The sequence below is a fragment of the Nycticebus coucang genome, chromosome 19, assembly GCF_027406575.1.
Source record: "Nycticebus coucang isolate mNycCou1 chromosome 19, mNycCou1.pri, whole genome shotgun sequence".
Classification (NCBI taxonomy): Eukaryota; Metazoa; Chordata; class Mammalia; order Primates; family Lorisidae; genus Nycticebus; species Nycticebus coucang.
The window spans coordinates 16103966-16118610 of record NC_069798.1 but is presented as its reverse complement, the minus strand read 5'-3'; the positions used below and the strand labels follow the sequence as shown (position 1 = coordinate 16118610).

The 14645-nt window shown below is 42.4% G+C and overlaps 1 protein-coding gene across 3 annotated transcripts in view; it reads left to right on the top strand.

Annotated features, from left to right (window-relative positions):
• The first annotated feature begins 5300 nt into the window (after nt 1-5300).
• The window catches only part of OSBPL1A (oxysterol binding protein like 1A), a 206440-nt gene continuing 197095 nt past the window's right edge, over nt 5301-14645 (top strand). For 2 of the 3 annotated variants that reach the window (XM_053571976.1, XM_053571975.1), the window contains exon 1: nt 5382-5516. The gene's annotated coding sequence lies outside the window, so the exon portion shown is untranslated. Of the gene's footprint in view, nt 5517-14645 lie in introns of all 3 variants that reach the window. The other variant, XM_053571974.1, reaches the window with a different exon arrangement.

Below are 14645 nucleotides of genomic sequence, written 5' to 3'. Positions count from 1 at the left end.
TCTAACTCCATAGTAGGCATGTAATTTTTTATTTTATTTTACAGTTTTTGGCCGGGGCTGGGCTTGAACCCACCACCTCTAGCATATGGGGCCAGTGCCTTACTCCTTTGAGCCACAGGCGCTGCCTACATGTTATGTTCTTATTAACCTGATTGAATGTGTGATGTGAACCGACTTTAAGTAATCAGCATTGAATTCCATTAGCATTTACTGCCAAGTAGAAAAAAATGTAAATGGCAGTGTCTTAGTTGTCAATCTATGCTTTGGATTTCTGGAGTTTGGGGGGTATTAGCTGTGTTATTTATCCAATTTTCTTTATTGTCATTTAATTAAAACTCCAAAAAGCATTATGTTATGTGTATAACTGATAACAATGTGTAGTATACTGACTTAGTTTCTCAGTGTAAGTTAATCATCTGGATTTTTTACTCTTATCAGATAGGCTTAACAAATGGAGCATTCTGTATGAATGTGGAGATGAGAGTTAATCTCCCCAATCACATAATTTGTTATGTGTGAAAAGGAATGAACTGTTCCATGCTGGTGGAAAGATGTGGAGATTATTCTTAGATGTTTGTCTTTGTGTTTTAGGAGTCTGTCCATTTCTTTTAAAATTATAAACATATACTTGTATGAACAATTTTTTTTTTTTTTGAGACAGAGCCTCAAGCTGTCACCCTGGGTAGAGTGCTGTGGCATCACAGCTCACAGCAACCTCCAACTCCTGGGCTTAAACGAGTCTCCTGCCTCAGCCTCCCAAGTAGATGGGACTACAGGTGACCGCCACAATGCCTGGCTATTTTTTGGTTGCAGCCGTCATTGTTGTTTGGCGGGCCTGGGCTGGATTCCAACCCGCCAGCTCAGGTGTATGTGGCTGGTGCCTTATCCGCTTGAGCCACAGGCGCCGAGCCAGTATGAACAATTTTTAAAAGTAATTTTGCCATTTTTGAAAGAGTGTTTAATGATAGAATACCACCTAGCCAACATGTACTGACATGGAACGATATCAAAGATATATAAAATGTAATAGGCAAAACACTATGTATAGTATGAAAAGTCAAGGTGTATGTGTTTTGTGTATGTATAGAACAAAAGATTTGGAAATATTTGCACCAAACTGTTCAATGTGGTTTCTCTTGAGGGGGGAGGGAGGTGGGTCCCAGAAGGAGTTTGCAGGAGTCTTTCACTTTCTTTTTTTAATTTTGTTCTGTTTCAAGTGTTTATAAGTATGCATTACTTTTGTAATCAGAATATTTAGAAAGTATTTTACTGATTTAAAGGCTTAGGCATGTTCAAACGCCTGCAAAACTACTTATTGCTCAGCTTTAGTTTTTCTAATCCAAGAAAGCAGGGTAGTCAACCTTTTTGGTGCCAATGTGACATTTAAATGTTTTTATGTTTTTCCTGCTTTGTGGATGAGAACTATTTCTGAGTGATAGTTTTCTGACAGGTAGACCATGTCTTCTTATCTTGTTTCAAAAGAAATATTTCTCATTTTGTAAAATGAGATTAAAAAAAAAAATAAGGAAGAAAGAAATCCACCTGCCTTGGCCTCCTAGAGTGCTAGGATTACAGGTGTGAGCCATTGTGCCGGGCCACACACTAGAAATTAAGGGGGAAAATAAAAAAAGGAATTAAAACAAAGGAAGAATGGGAGAGATGAGAGGAGGGAAAGGAGTAGAAGTGGTGTATTACGCGCTTTCTGGGCTCAAGGAATAGAGAAACAAGTTTATCAGGTAAAGAGTAGGAATTCAGTGCAACGCTCGAGTGGTAAAGGTGCACGTCCACGCTGCTGCGGAAGGTTTGCTGAAGACGCAGCTGCAGCCACCCGGGTACGGCCCTCTCAGCATCACCCTTCACTCTCCACACTCTGGGGGCTCAGTCCTCTCTCTGCCCTTGATTCCGCCACTCCTCATCATCCTTTGTCTACTTTCCTCCGGGCTGTCCCCCGGCTTCTGCTTTCTCTGTGCTCTCACTTCCCTCTGTAAGGTTTTCTGCATTTACCTTGGCCAAGGACTCTTCTTTGGATGCCTCACAGTGAAACAAAACCCAAGACAGAACTCTAGATGCCCCTCTGTGCGGAGCTCTTGTGTTGAGCAGAGTATCTTCGGTGCCTCTGTAAGCATAAGATAAAGATGCCCTTTTGGCAGGCCCTGCTTCTGTTCCTCTGTTGAGCCAAGAATAATAGGGTGTAGAAAGAAACCCTCGATGAGCATCCAGATTTTCCAAAGTTTCCAAGAAGAGGTAGTTTAACTGTTAGGCACACTCCTTAACCAGGCAGTTATGGATAGAAAAGCAGGGTATATTCATGATGAATCAAACTACAGGATAAGGGTTGGGCTGGAAATATTGCCCAAGAAGCCCTATAGGGAAAAGCCATGAAAGACTCTTTCAACTTTGCTTCTTCTGAAGAAGACAAATGGGTAAGAAAACAAAAATACTCTCCCAGAGGTGGTACCTTGGAAAAACTAGAGACCTAGCTCCTCCTACCCAGATCCCCAGACGTGCCCTAGTCTGGGCCCTTGCCAGGCCAAATTTTTAGCTATTTCTTTGATGTCTGTGTGGAATTATATATTCACTGTTTGCTTAGGTTAGCCAGTATCAGTGCTAGTTGCTTACAATCAAGAAACTCTATAGACATAGGGGTTTTTCCTAAGCTTTTGGCGTGGGGAGCTAGCAAAGTCAATCACTGGTGGAAGGTAGTTGTTTACACATTTGTATGATACACCCCTAGGAAAAACGGGACAGGTGCAGAATTAAATCTAGTTCAAAAGAACTTAGTATCTAAAAATGTACCAACTCATTTCAGTTACTAAATAAACTGGGTGTAATGGCACAATGACAAAAAAATTTTTACACACTTTTTAAGAGAGGAAAACAACTGTGTGACCTCGTAACTTCGATATCTGCAGTTAATAATAACTACAACATGCTCAATACGGTAGGTATAAGGGAATGGTTAATTTCCCTCAACTCAACAATTTATCTGCATTTGCCTGATGACATCTGACCTACTTTTCAGTATTTCTAGGCAGTAATTACCCAAAGCCCTCCCCAAAGTCTCAGTCCATAAAATCTTCCTTTTAATAAGACTTAACAGACTTAAGCATGTTCCTGCAGCACTTCAAAGTCACACTGGTGCCAAGGGAATGTTTTTTTTTTTTTTTTTTTGGCTTTTTTATTTTATTTCGTTGCTTATTTTTTATTTCTTCACTTTTTTTTTTTTTTTTTTGTTGAGACAGGGTCCCACCCTATGCCCCTGAGCAGAGTGCAGTGGGCGTGGTAGCTCACCACAACCTCAGACTCGGGCTGCGGGCACCCCGCTGCCTCAGCCTCCGGAAGCCGCTGGGATTACAGGCGCTCGCCGCGGCGCCCGGCTGGGTTTTTCCATTTTTTTCACGAGTCGGGGTCTCACTGTCGCTCAGGCGAGTCTCGAACTCCTGAGCTCAAGCGATTCTCCCTCCTCAGCCTCCCACAGTGCTGGGATTACAGGCGTGAGCCACCGCGCCCGGCCAAGGGAATGTTTTTAAAACATGCAATGCCTGAAGTGCATTCTGGGGTATCTCAGGCCTAAGACAAAACTACAGGGACACAAACAGGCACTGTAATCTGGAGGAATCATATTCTGGAGCGAATCACTGCTGTGTGGGCAGGGGGATGGTAGTACAGAGGTTTGGGCTGCTGAAGTTTTGAAATAAAGAAAAGAATCTTTAAGGTGAATCCAGTTTGCACCAGATAATGGGCAACTCTGATGAAGCCCATTCTGGTCTGAGGTTAACTGGTTAACTTTTCAATGTGGGTAGGCAGGTAAGGGTCAGTTACTCCCAAATCCCTCTCCAATCTGTGCAGAACTTCCACTTCTATTCCTATCTACATACATTGTAGATAGGGACCATGTTACTTTAACATGATCCTTCTGAAAAGTTAAAATACCACTTGTTCTGAGCTCAGAAAGGGGTATGGAGAAAAATATTTATTAATTGGTTCCAGAGGTTCTATTTCTGACAAATGTTTCTCTAAATAGAATATGATGACTGAGGACAATGTAATAATTGCTTTGTCATTCTAGAACTGCATAGTCTAATACAATAACTGCGAGTCACATGGAACTATTTAAATGAACTAAATAAAATAAAAATGCAAACCTCCAGTCACACTGGCCACATTTCAAGCGCCACATATCGTGAGTGGCTACTGTAATTGGACAAGATAGAATTACAGGACATTTTCCTTCATCGCACAAAGTTCCATGGGACAATGTGTTCTAGAATAAGGAATTCTGTTATACCATCATTGTGTTTTTATCTGTATTAGTGAATAAAAAAATTATCCAGGAGATATCTTTCCTAAATATTTTTTTATGTAAATACCAAAGAAACTCTGTACAAATACATGCACATTTAGTATCCTACATGGGAACTTCTTACTGATACTTCATCTTCCTATGGACTAGGACCTGTTTTTCATTTACTAAGTAAAGAAGGGAGTTTTAAAGTGAAGGTCATGAATTTATGCAATTAAGTCATCACAGTGAGAATGAAGGCTTTCATGGAATTGTGGAAAATTATTTCAGTAAATTTTTATTTTGGCTGTGAAGATGGTTCAATATCCTAAGAACATAAGCTCTGTGGTTTCTTTTTTACAAGACAAAGGACTGCCTTAGTTATAACACATTTTGCACCTGAAGTATTATGCTATTCAAATGCCTGTTTTATTAATAAAAGATGATGCCAGCACTTTGGGAGGCCGAGTTAGGTAGATAGCCTGAGCTCGGGAGTTGGAGACCAGCCTCAGCAAGACTGAGACCCAGTCTCTTTAAAAGTAGCCGGGCGTTGTCGCGAGTGCCTGTGGTTCCAGCTACTTGGGAGGCTGAGGCAAGAGGATGGCTTGAGCCCAAGAACATGAGGTTGCTGTGACCTGTGATGCCACGGAACTGAGAGTGACAAAGTGACACTCTGTCTCAAAAAAAAAAAAGAAATCTTAGCAGCTGCGTAATGTATGTATTCAATAACAAATGTGAAGAGTACTAACCAACTATTTATATTTTGCTTCAGCTGGCTGAGAGTGGGGTCTTCCTTTCCCCCACACGGGCTGTTCCCCGTCTTCCTCGGGTGGGGCCCTGGGACCCGTCCCTTCTTTCCCGGGGGTGTGTGGATTTTGCCCTTCCCTGGCTGCCGCTTGGGTGGGCCTGGGCGTGGGGGCCGTGCGGAGGCGGGGCCCGGTGCGGGTGGGCGGGGCCCCGTGCGGGTCACGTGTCGGGCCCGGTGCCCACTTTCGGGCGCGCGCGCGCTGGCGGGGCCGGCTGCGGGCAGGGGCGGCGCCACCTCCCGGAGCCGCGCCACCTCGCGCTGCGCCTAGTTCCCGGCGCCCGGACCTCGCAAACAGACGTTCCGCGGGCGCCAGGGTCCACGGGGAGTGCCAGGCAGAGTCGGTGACGGCCGCCTCATCGACGTGGGCAGGAAGCCTGTGGCCGTGGCTCCTGCCTCGGGAGCTCTGGGATCCCGGTGACCGCGTAGGTCAGTTTTTCGCAGCTGTCCCCGCCCGGGGTTCGAAGCCCGCTCCGGAGCGAGCGGAGACCCGCCCGCCGGGTACTCGGGGAGGTGTGTCCACGTCCGGTGAGGGGGTGGGGGCGCTCGGCGTCCTGGCGTCTCCCGGGAGGGTCAGGTCGGGCGCGGCGATGCTCGGCTTCCCTGCGGCCGCTGGCCATCCTGTGCTGCAGGAAGTTAGTTGTTGAAAGTAACAAGATGTTGGCATTTGTTGCACTTCCACTCCGGGCGCTGAGAGTTCGTGCTGGTGTCACAAGCATCCCCTGGCAAATCCTCTGCTGCGCGCGCTCAGTACCGTTCGTGTGTGCAGCCTGACTTTGTAATCTCCTAACAAGAGACAGACTGATTCACAATGGAAGTCACACGTTGTTCATGTGACCGTTTTCACTGTATACCTCGTGGTCGGTTCAACAAGCGGGTCGAAGGGCTCCACAAACTGTGTGAAAGCGCAGCTGCACAATGGGGACTGTAATGACTCCCTTATCCCGTGGCCCTAGCGATGGGCAGGAGGCGTTGAAAAGGGTTGTCTTGGTAGTTTTCAGTTGTCAGAGTGTCTTTGTAGGCAGACTGTATTGTGCCATCGAACTGTTGGCCTTACGTTGACTTAAACGTTTGAATGTTCTACATGTAACTGTTAGACTTGGGTGGATAGTCGATAATGTAATTAAATCAGCTTTAAAATTGGGGATGTGTTTTCTCTGGAGGCTTCAGTCTTTGTACTTGCAGAAGCTGCATTCTGGATTTGGAGTTTGGAACACTGTCACCTCTTTACTCAGCGTCTGGGAAACACTTGGTTGAGTTGTTTTGAGGGATAGCAATATTGGGTGGCGTTCTAACCCTGCTACAATGAATTTTTTGCGTCAGTGTGATAGGTATAATTTTCGAACCTCTCAGCTGGAATTGTGAATATTCGTGTATTAATTACAGAATATTATAAAACCCATTTTCTCTCTCTTTCTTTTCTTTTCTTTTTTTGATCTCCCAATTCTATGCTACCGTATGGACTTTATCTACAACGTCCAGGGGAAAGGGAGTGGGGGGGAGGAATATCAGTAACATTTCTTTCTTAAAGTTTTATCTTTCATTTCCTTCAGGCAGAGCAACTCTGCCAGCATTGAGCAACTGATATGCAAAATAGGAGTTAACTGCCACAACTGGAGTAATCTGAAGCAGTTGTATCTCAGTGTAGGATTTTGTGAAGTTAATTGAGAAGATGCTTGCTAAATAGCTCATTGTGAGTAAGCAGAAATTTATTTTAGGTTAATCCTTCTCTCTAGAAGCTGCTCATATTTTTCAGATATTGTTGGAGCAGACCTGTGATTCAGAACAGCCAGATGTTATTTCTATAAAAATACTCCCTCAACGGGCGGCGCCTGTGGCTCAGTCAGTAGGGCGCCGGCCCCATATACCGAGGGTCGCGGGTTCAAGCCCGGCCCCGGCCAAACTGCAACCAAAAAATAGCCGGGCGTTGTGGCGGGCGCCTGTAGTCCCAGCTACTCGGGAGGCTGAGGCAAGAGAATCGCTTGAGCCCAGGAGTTGGAGGTTGCTGTGAGCTGTGTGAGGCCATGGCACTCTACCGAGGGCCATAAAGTGAGACTCTGTCTCTACAAAAAAAAAAAATACTCCCTCAAGACCAGGGGAAAGGTTACAGTTTTAGAACCAGCAACTAGATTGAAGAATACAGCCTGTCTCTTTTCAGTGATAATATGGCGCAGTGGCTGTTAAATAAATTACACATTTTCTCTTTGTGTCTTCACTTTACTTAGAGGTACACCTGTCTATTCTTATTTATTCTTCTTCTTCTTTTTTTTTTTTTGCAGTTTTTGGCTGGGGCTGGGTTTGAACCTGCCACCTTCAGCATATGGGGCCGGCGTCCTACTCCTGTGAGCCATAGGCGCCACCCTATATTCTTATTTTTTTGAGACATCATCTGGCTCTGTCACCAGGCTGGAATGCAGTGTCGCGCTCATAGCTCACTGCAGCCGGGAACTCCTGGCTTTAGTGATCCCAAAGTGCTGGGGTTACAGGTGTGGGCCACACTATGCCTGGCCCTGATCATAATATTTTTTAAGGTCGAACTCTCAAGTTGTGCCAATTTCTTACCTCTTGGCATTACTGGAAGCTGAGCTTTTATACATTATGTTCACGTATTCCGTGAGAAAAGTGGTCAATAGAAAGTAGAAATCAGCTTAATTAATAACATGGGGGGAGACAGAATATGATAGCAAGTGCATGTGAGAAATTTGAAGTGGTTCAGAACTTTGCCAGTTTTTTAAGCTGGGTCTGATGGCAGTCAGAACTTTATCAATGACCTCATAAATTCTTATGCAGTTCCTAGAAAGAGGACAGGTTTTATCAGTGTAGATAGTAGATTAATCCCAATAATTCATGAATGAAGTTTCAAAAAAGATACTGTTATTACTCCGTACAGTATACATGTATGTATATGTTTATGATCGTGGTTTCATATAAGTATCTTCTGTTCTTGAAGCTTAGCAATAATGAGTTTTTCTTCCCTTACGTAGCCTTTCCCAAAACTGTATTGGTGCTGTCAGTGTTAAGGGGCTGTATGAGGTGGGCAAATATAAGATACGGGTTCAGTGTTATTTGTAAGAGGATATACTCAGTTATTCATTTTATCTGAATTTTTATCAGCCTGCAAGTAGGAAATCACTGTCTAGTGAAAGCAGTCCTTAACTGGACATTTTCCTGTCATGTGATGGTGGAAAGTAACCACATGCTTTTGCTTTGGGTTTGAAATTTCCCTTTAAAGAGAAACTTCTGTGATGTATAAATGGTCAGTATTATATGTTCTAATTCGGGTTGAAAGATAAATTTCAAAAGTGAAATAATTGAAATGAGAAAAATTTAAGTGCATTTTTCTAAAAAGTAAGGACTTTTATCCTTAAAAGGTAATATTCAATCAACCTTGTTTTTATTACTGAAACTTGATTCAGTGTTTGGACTTCAGTTCTCTTTGCTTCCTGTGTCTACCCTGTTTTGAAACAGTAGTTAATCCTCAGAATCTATCAAGTTGAAATTCACATCAGAGGTACATCTGAGGGATTATTTCTGCTTCATTGTTGAAGCAGATAAAATAGCACATGAAGTCAGTTTAAACAACTTCATTCAGACAGCCATGAACCTTATTTGTCACTAATTTTAATAAACACTAAAATTTCCAACTAAATGTAGATAGATAAAATGATAAACTAATCCTACGTCTAAATGGCATCCAAGTCAGTGTGGATACATAATGAATAAGAGAAGGTACTATGTCAAATATAAGGTCATTTGGTATACATATTTTACAGTGATTTCAATGATCTACAGACTGTAATATGACATATTATAATTATTGCCAATTCCCTGTCATTTCTCCTCCCAAAGAGTGATTATTTTTTATTAGGGCACAAAGACTTAGAAAGTGATAGAAAAAAGTTTCACTGAATTAAAAGTGAAGTGATTTAAATTTTATAACACAGGTGAATGCTTTCTAAAATAGGCTTTACAATGTACTGTTTTCCTTAAATTGCCATGTTTTTTTTTTTTGTAGAGACAGGGTCTCACTTTATGGCCCTCGGTAGAGTGCCGTGGCCTCACACAGCTCACAGCAACCTCCAACTCCTGGGCTTAAGCGATTCTCTTGCCTCAGCCTCCCGAGTAGCTGGGACTACAGGCGCCCGCCACAACGCCCGGCTAAAATTGCCATGTTTTATGTATCTCTTTTCAGTTAATAAAGCTTGTTAAAAAGAGAATCAAACCATCAGATTCAACTTCCTCAGTGCTCACATAGGAACAATAACTAGAATCGGTGGCCTTTAATTTTGGAGGGTAAATTTAATTTTATTAAAGTTTGAGGCGCCAGCCACATACACCTGAGTTGGCGGGTTCGAATCCAACCTGGGCCGCCAAACAACAATGACGGCTGCAACCAAAAAATAGCTGGGCGTTGTCCCAGCTGCTTGGGAGGCAGAGGCAGGAGAATTGCTTGAGCCCAGGAGTTGGAGGTTGCTGTGAGCTGTGATGCCACAGCACTCTACCCAGGGTGACAGCTTGAGGCTCTGTCTCAAAAAAAAAAAAGAAAGAAAAGAGGATTATTTCCCGCCTTCTGTGTTCTGTTTATAGCTCCTTTATTATGTACTTGACAAGTAACTTTACCTTTGTGCTTTTCAGTTTCTTCAATTCTGCAATCAAAGTGTTAGATTAAATATGAATTTGTCCACCAATGTGCTGAATTTGTAAGACAAGCAAAAATTGCCTGTAATGGTGTGCTACCACAAATGTCATAGTTTTATGTATACATACGTGTGTGTAATATATACACATACATACACAGGTGTATAATTGCATCAGAGAACTTACTGATTGCTAAGAAATAAGATGTAGTGCAAAAATTTATTTTTTTTGCCTTTGTCAAGTTTTTGTGCAGGTTTTTTTTTACTTTACCAATATTAAAAGAAAATAATGTGAGAAAACACACACCATTAGCAGCTAATTACTTTAGAATGCACTGCTAAGCACATCATAATTTTCCTTAATGTTTTTTTTGTAGAGGCAGAGTCTCACTTTACGGCCCTCGGTAGAGTGCCGTGGCCTCACACAGCTCACAACAACCTCCAACTCCTGGGCTTAAGCGATTCTCTTGCCTCAGCCTCCTGAGTAGCTGGGACTACAGGCGCCTGCCACAACGCCCGGCTATTTTTTCGTTGCAGTTTGGCCGGGGCTGGGTTTGAACCCGCCACCCTCGGTATATGGGGCCGGCGCCTTACTGACTGAGCCATAGGCGCCACCCAATTTTCCTTAATGTTTTTAAGATTTTGTTTTTAAAATGTGTCCATAAACACATTTAACTTTCCTCACTATTAAATTCCTACTATACAATGTATTTTAAATATCACACCACATATTAATAATGCAATACCAAAATCAGTATCTGAGAATTTTAAAATAATGACAACATATATTTTTGATGATTTTTGGATAATTAGATTCCCTTTTTCTTTTTTATTTATTTATTTTTTTTGCAGTTTTTGGCCGGGGCAGGGTTTGAACCTGCCCCTCTGGTATATGGGGCCCGGCCACAGGTGCTGCACACCACCACCACCCCCCTTTTTTTTTTAATTATTGGAAACGTTGGCAAATGTGAAAGACTTATTTATTTATTTATTTTTTTATTTCAGATTGATATGAGGGTACAAATGTTTAGGTTACATTATTTTCGTTTCTAATATGAAGTTCAAGTTGTAGTGGAGCCCTTCACCCAGGGGCATTGTAAACAGCTCATGTTGTGCCCAGGCGGTGAGGCCCTGCCGGTCTCTCTCTCTCCTCCCCTCCACCTTGCTAGACTACACTTGTGTTTTTCTTTCACGTGGCGCATAGTTGTTTATATACTGGTTTCATGTTAGTATTGAATATCTTGGATTTTTTTTCCCATTCTTGAGGTAGTTTATTAAGAAGAATGTATTTCAACTCCACCCAGGTAGACAGAAAACATGTGATGTCTCACCATCTTTTATGGAAAGCCGTATTTTAGATACCTTCTAACTGTGGTAAAACTTATCACAAAAAATTCGTCATTTTAGCTTTTTTTTTTTTTTTTAAAGAGTCTTGCTCTGTCACCCTGGCTAGAGTACAGTGGTATTGTCATAGCTCACTGCAACCTCAAACTCTTGGGCTCACGTGATCTTCCTACGAAGTTGGGACTGCAGCCGCATGCCACCATGCGAGATTTTTCGGTGTATTGTAGAGACGGGGTTCTCCTTTCTGTCAGGCTGGTCTCAAACTCCTGACTCCTCCCAGAGTGCCAGGATTACAGCATGAACCACTGTACCTAGCCCATTTTAGCCACTTTTTTTTTTTTTTTTCGAGACAGTCACACTGTGTTGCCCTTGGTAGAGTGCAGAGCCATCACAGCCCACAGCAACCTCTAACTTTGGGCTTATGTGATTCTCCTGCTTCAGCCTCCCAAGTAGCTGGGACTACAGGCGCCCGCCACAATGCCCGGCTATTTTTTTCTTTTGGCTGTAGTTGTCGTTGCTGTTTGGCAGGCCTGGGCTGGGCTCAAGCCCACCACCTCTGGTGTATGTGGCAGGCGCCCTAGCCACTTGAGCTATAGGTGTGGAGCCATTTTAGCCATTTTTTTTTGTTGTTGTTGTTGCAGTTTTTGGCTGGGGCTGGGTTTGAACCTGCCACCTCTGGCATATGGGGCCAGCGCCCTACTCCTCTGAGCCACAGGTGCTGCCCTATTTTAGCCATTTTTAAGAGTGCTATTCAGTGGCATTAAGTATGTTTACATTGTGGTGCAATGCCAGTATCCAGTCTTCAGAACTTTTTATTATACCAAATTGAACTCTGTACCCACTAAACAGTAAGTCCCTGTGCCATCTGCCCTCCTCCAACCCCTGTCAGTCACCATTCTGTCTCTAGGAGTTTGACTGTCTCATTTAAGTGGAATCATAGGATGTTTGTCCTTTTGTGACTAGCTTATTTCACCTAGCATAATGTATTCAAGTTTCCTTCATATAGCAGAACTTCCTCCCTTTTTAAGGCAAATGATATCCCATGTTATATGTCCATCACATTGTTTTCCTATTCATCTGTCAGTAGACATGCAGAATGCTTCAACCTCTAATGCTGCTATGAATGTGGGTGTGCACATATCTGTTTGATCCCCTGCTTACAGTTCTTGTGGGTACATAGCCAGAAATGGAATTGCTGGATCAATGGTAATTCTGCCATGAGGGACAGCCATACCTCATGTTTTGTGATGTACAACTAAATGTTGTGTATATGACTGATTGAATTCAGACTGCATTCTTTGAACGTGACCTTTCAAACACCTTGAAGAACTCTGAAAGAGGATGTATTGTTAAATACATTGAATGTGGCCCTCAGGTAAATGAGCTCTGATTGTTGAGCTGTATTATCTTTGACTTCTAGGAGTTTTCTACTTTGATTCTACAGACATTATGTTGGAATTGTAAAGGAAAGTAGCAAACCATTCAAATTATAAAATAATAGACCCCTGACCAAATTTAGTAAGTCATAATTGTCTTAAGGTGCAAGTTTTAGGGTCTTTGTCAAGATCTCAGCATTGCCCAGGTTGCAGAATTTATCCTTTATATTAAATGAGGATTTATTGGTATAGACTATCAGGTATGGGCACCAGTTTGTGTAATTTTACAGTGTATATAAAATAGCAAAATGTGCTTTCTGCAAAAATAATTTAAAATTTGAAGCCTAGCTTTTTCTAGTGAACCTTGGGGAGGAAACGAGGTAAAAATGGTCTCTGGTTTAACCAATTTTTGAAGTTCACAAGGTTTTTCATCTAATTATTTCCATGAAAACATTTTTCTGGCCATTAAAATCTCATTAATAAAACTAAAAACAGATGTTGAAATTGTTTGACGTGATAATAGCAACTGAAAACTATAGAGGAGCCAGAGAAAAACCTCCAACCCCCTGCCCTCCAGCTTTTAGTAGGCTCTTCAGCTGGATATAGAAGCCAAATTGACAACAGGCAGATTAACAAGAGAAAAGTGTACACATATTATTAGTTTTATATATACATGGGGGTCTTTACAAGATAAAGTCCAAAGTGGCCTTGCTTGGCCAAAGATGTTTTTATAGAATACTTTTTTATTTTTATTTTTTATTTCTTTTTCTTTTTCTTTTCTGGATTGCAATGAATAAGATATACATTTTTTTATTTTTATTTTGTTTAGAGATACGGTCTCACTCTGTTGCTGAGGCTAGAGTGCAGTGGTGGGATCATAGCTCACTACAGCCTTGAACTCCTGCCTTAGCCTCCTGAGTAGTCGGAACTCCCACTGTCACTGTCAGCCAATATGCGGAGACAGGGATAGGTCCACCAAACTTGGTCAGAAGGCCGGTGATTCTGGGAACAGTGAGAGTAGCCTCTCTAAGACTATTCTGTTCTTCCATTTCCAGAATTACAGTTTTATACATAAAATTGCAAAGTAAAAACTTTCTCTTAAACAACAATAGTTGGCATAACTCATGACCCATAGTAAACAATAATCTGCATTACCTATGACCCAAAACAACATTCCAATTCAAAAGTTACTCTCCTAAATCAATTGCCCTAAATTACTCAAGATAAACACTTTTAAGCTAAAGCCGAGTTTATAGAACAGCGAGAAGGGGAGACCATTCTAAACTGACCAGACCAGCTGTGCAGTCTCGGCTACAGCCTGACTCCTTATTTTCACTACATGTGCTTTCCCCACTATCCCTAATTTAAAAAATTTTTGTAGCGATGAGGTCTTATTATGTTGTGCAGGCTGGTCTGACTTCTGGCTTCATGCAATCCTCCTGCCTTGGCCTCCCAAAGTGCTGGCATTCCAGGTGTGTGCCACTGTATCCAGACCCTTTTTTATTTTTTAAACAAAGAACGATAAATTGTAGACGGGACAAAAAGACAGAACCCTGCTAGGGACAGTAAATTTTCTAGGGCAGTTGCTAGGAGATATATTGGAGGGTGGGTAAAATGGGTGGAAGATGAGGGTTACTTCATTGTTAAGTATATTTATTCAGGTCCATTGCAGCCTCCAATTGCAAGTCTCTGAAGATAAGGACTATTCTGTCATACTGGGATGGAGAGGGTGCCTCTCCCAGGGGAATCTTTGTCTCTGGCTACATCCAGGAAGAGACATGTCAGCTCACCCTTTCTGAAGCTATGATTTCTTCAGTGTTTTCTTTTTATTTTATTTTTTTGAGACAGAGTCTCATTGTGTAGCCCTTGGTAGAGTGCTGTGGCGTCACAGCTCACAGCAACCTTAAACTCTTGGGTTTACGTGATTCTCTTGCCTCAGCCTCCCAAGTAGCTGGGACTACAGGTGCCCGCCACAATGCCTGGCTATTTTTTGGTCGTAGTTGTCATAGTTGTTTGGAGGCCTGGGCTGGGTTTGAACCCACCAGCTCCGGCGCATGTGTCTGGTGCCCTAGCCACTGAGCTATAGGCGCTGAGCCTTCTTCAGTGTTTTCAAGTGAAAATTATTAATATATCAATTTAGCATATTTTGGGGTGGCATGCCCTTTACTTCTTCAAAACTGTCTACAAAGTGGTCATGAAAA